We start from the raw sequence: 4,499 nt of genomic DNA on the forward strand, positions 1-4,499 counted from the left end.
AGAGCAGCGTGTATCTGAGCGCGCGCGTCCGGTTTTGTGCGAGAGCAAAGGAAATCCGCGCGCGAGCGGAGAGATTTGCGCTCGCGCATTGTATTAATGTGCTTTCGCGCTACAATAATGCGCTCTCGACATTTGTCATTAAAATAACGCCATATTATAATGCGTTACCAGTGGTGCACTTTACTCACCTTTATTCACCCTCAGGCCATCCAAGATGTAGAGGAGTTTGTTTCTTCATCAGATTTGTAGAAATGTAGCATTGCATCACTGTCTCAGCAATGGATGCTCTGCAGTGAATGGGTGCCGTCAGAATGAGAGTCCAAACAGCTGATAAAAACATCACAATAATCCACAAGTAATCCACAGCACTCCAGTCCTTCAATTAACATCTCGAGAAGCCAAAAGCTGCATGTTTGTAAGAAACAAATCCATGACATTTAACTTTAAACTGTTGCTTCTTGCCAAAATATGAGTCCATAATCCATAATAACACTTCCTCCAATGAAAAAGTCCATCTCCTTGTCCTTTACGTCAAAATCCACCCACATATTTGTTTAGAGCTGTTTTTCACTTGTAAATGGCACTTGATCTGTGCATATTTCTCTCCTGATTCAGAAAAGACGACTGCTTCACTGGAGAAAGCAATATTGATATTTCTTACAATGCAAAAGCTGATGCATGAAGTCTAGAAAAGTAAGACGATCTGATGATCATCACAATGATGTTCACCACACTCCAGTACAGTACGCAAACCCACAATCTGTGTTGCCAACTGTCTGCTCTGTGAGGATCTGTAATGGTGTAGACAGACATTTCATGGGAGTCTTTAGGGCTGATGATTGTTCTTAATTGTCGTTTTACAGACAAATAACATAAGGCCATTTTCAGGTCCAGATGCACGCACATGCTGCAAACACAACAGCCTTATAATAATCCTAAACTGTCATACTCCCATAATGTCATGTGTACACATTAAAATGGGTAATGAACATCAGGACAAACAACGTCCCCAGTCACCAATTCTAGACATTACCCAACCCTTAATATGGTTGATACAGAGTGCATGATACATGCACTGATCAAATCCGTGTTTATGAGATTTAATGGGAGATGCATGATTCATGAACAAATCCTTCTTGCGAGTCAGATCTTTTCGGGTGAATCAGTGGATCCATTTCACAGAAGTTGCCCGGATGATTTGTTCATTATTAATTCGCCCAAAAATGAAAATGTACTCACCCAAGCTGTTTCTTCATGGGAACAGATTTGGAGAAATTTATCATTCCATCACGTGTTCATCAGATGGATGCTCTGCAGTGAATGGGTGCCGTCAGAATGAGAATCCAAACAGCTGATAAAAACATCACAATAATCCACACGACTCCAGAACTTGTCTGTTTTGTTCATGGATAAGACTGATCCAATTCTCAAATTCTCAAATTTGACCCAGAATTATTTGACTCTACTACAAACTTCCATGCATGCCGTCACTGTGAGATAATCTCTCATAAATGTTTTTTTTTTTTTTAAATAAATGCATTAAATTCATGCATACATACATTAACAAATGAATGAAATACAATAAATAAATACAATAAATAAGTAATAGAATAAATAAGACTAAATATTTAAAATCATAAAAGCTCTTTGATTTTAGCTTCCACTTATTCTCATGGCATGCATGCATACATAACAATTAACAGAACGTAAAAAAGATTTTTGATAAAATTTCCATTAATATTTAGATATTTATTTTAAAGTGTCAATGTAAAATACTAAATGAATGTACTTTATTATTTAAATATAATGTATAATTATATCATAATATTATGTAATTGTAATTTAGTATAATTTATTATTTAAATATAATGTATAATTATTTACATTTTTATTTTGACATTATATAATTGAGTAACTTAACAGACAAAGCACAATCCCAGTAAAAGAGATTCATCTGAAAGGTAAAACTATTCTATGACTTATATACAGGCATATGAATACATATTTAATTGCCCATATTTGAATTTAAGATATGTCAGGTTATAACAAGAATAATAACCTATTAACCTCAAAGCTGTTTTGACTAACTAAATTTCACAAGTTTTGATATTCAGATGAACAATGGGGAGGGGGGCATCTTACCCCACCTTACCCTGTTATATTTGACTACATAAATTAGTTGTTTCAGATATAGCCTACAAAATATATCAGATGAGATAATGCAGCAAACATTATTTTCTGTTCCAGTGTTAATAATGAAAGAGAAATGGGTTGATGGGAAGAGGATTTGGCCTGATAGTTAATGATTAAACACAAAGGAGGGTCTTCCCCTCTCAGACGCATTGAGAGCTGCTGGCCTGAGGGGGAACACACACACACACACACACACACACACTACAAAGCAACATGCCCTCTCTGCATTCCTCCAGTCTCTTTGTCCAAACTGCATACATTAAACGCCTGACGGCACATCCTCAGCGCAAACAGATGCGTGTGTAGCGCATGCCATGACAAATTATCATCTGATAGCAGCTGCCCAGTGAAACAGCATTCTGTTTCTACAGGACGCGCTCTTGCTTTAGTTATATGTACGTATACGTAAACATGCGTTCAAATGGACGTATGTTGGCGTTTTTAAGACGAAAGCAGTTTAAACGCGCATGGAGAAGCCCGCGTTCAGTTTAGCCTACCTCCTAAACGCGGGTGATGCTCTCACAATCCCCTTTCTAATGAATAATTCAAGAGCAGACGCAAACGTAGTCACTGCACTGGGTGACCAGTCAAATCACAGTACGCTTCTGTTTGGAAACCACAGGGGTCCTGCTTGTTTGTCTTTCTGTTCACGCTCGAATTGTGTCCATTGTCCGTTTCGCAGGCGAATTGTTCGTTTGAACCGATTCTTTTTGAAGGATTCGGTCGAAACCATTTACGAAGTTGACTTCGACTTATTTAGAAATTGAGTTCTCAAGTGAGATGGGAAAGATATTATAAACATTATAGTGGACACGTAGCATAATTAGATAATTATTAACCTAACATTAATATTAAGATTGCTGGTGAATATAGCTAGTTCTCAAAAGTCATGCTAATAACAAACAACACAACAGACAGTCAATATAACTTACAATATAGTGAACACTTAGTCTTGTTGGAACTTTTAAAAAAATCGATCAAATTGATTTGCAGAGTATTTGTAGATCATTTAACTGCAAGCAATGCCTTCTTTGGTGATGATGGGAACAACATTTTTTTTTTTAACAAAATAGGGATTCATTATGATTATAACACTATTAAATATTTATATATTAATGGAATTTATCTAACAAAATGTTGTTAATAGTGTTTGAACAATAAAACACCACAACATCTGACTATACAACCGTGCATGAAGTGCATTCCCTGCTGAAAAACAACAACAACAATCCAAAGCCATCACAACAAATTCTACAGATAGCCTACCATAACACACATTACAAACCATCAACTTTTAACCATTAAAACCATTAAATAATGGTTTCCTGTAGCGTGTTTTGGGACATGTTCCATTAGGATTTAGTCTTTTAACAAACCACCAATAGAAGGCGACCAATTACCAGTAGAGGCCAACATTAATGGAATTTATCTAACAAAATGTTGTTAAGTGTTTGAACAATAAAACACCACAACATCTGACTATACAACCATGCATGAAGTGCATTCCCTGCTGAAAAACAACAACAACAATCCAAAGCCATCACAACAAATTCTACAGATAGCCTACCATAACACACATTACAAACCATCAACTTTTAACCATTAAAACCATTAAATAATGGTTTCCTGTAGCGTGTTTTGGGACATGTTCCATTAGGATTTAGTCTTTTAACAAACCACCAATAGAAGGCGACCAATTACCAGTAGAGGCCAACATTAAAGTTTCCATTAAAACCAATACAATTCCCATTATAACCAGTAAAACCATTACAAATTCTGTCATGGTTTCTAATGTTTTTTGTGTATGGTGCAGTCACATTATCAAAATTTTGGCAAAATTTCGCGGACTGAAAAAGTCTAAAGTCATAGGAGGCATAGGCTATTTCTCACAAAAAATCACTTCCAAACCAAGCAGTTTTCTGTTGGTCAGCTTGAACCTGTTGGGAAATCTCCCTTGGGAAAATCTTTCGCCCCCACACAAATTTCCAAATCTGGTTCCATATTGAAATTACTGGATTTCACCGGTGAATCCCTGGTGAAAAAACAAGAATATGCTGGTATGTTTTGACGCTGGGATGCTGGTTTAAGCTGGTTGATGCTGGTCCTTTGCTGGTTTAAGCTGGTCCTTTGCTGGTTTAAGCTGGTCCTTTGCTGGTTTAAGCTGGTCCTTTGCTGGTTTAAGCTGGTCCTTTGCTGGTTTAAGCTGGTCCTTTGCTGGTTTAAGCTGGTCCTTTGCTGGTTTAAGCTGGTCCTTTGCTGGTTTAAGCTGGTCCTTTGCTGGTTTAAGCTGGTCCTTTGCTGGTTTA

The 4,499-nt window shown here is 37.0% G+C and overlaps 1 protein-coding gene across 1 annotated transcript in view; it reads left to right on the plus strand.

Moving 5' to 3' along the window:
- LOC107702599 (phospholipid phosphatase-related protein type 1-like) overlaps positions 1-4,499 on the plus strand; it is an 80,606-nt gene that overhangs the window by 13,166 nt on the left and 62,941 nt on the right. The gene's annotated exons all lie outside the window — the stretch shown is intronic.

Source organism: Sinocyclocheilus anshuiensis, unplaced genomic scaffold (assembly GCF_001515605.1).
Source record: "Sinocyclocheilus anshuiensis isolate Anshui unplaced genomic scaffold, SAMN03320099.WGS_v1.1 scaffold210, whole genome shotgun sequence".
NCBI lineage: Eukaryota > Metazoa > Chordata > Actinopteri > Cypriniformes > Cyprinidae > Sinocyclocheilus > Sinocyclocheilus anshuiensis.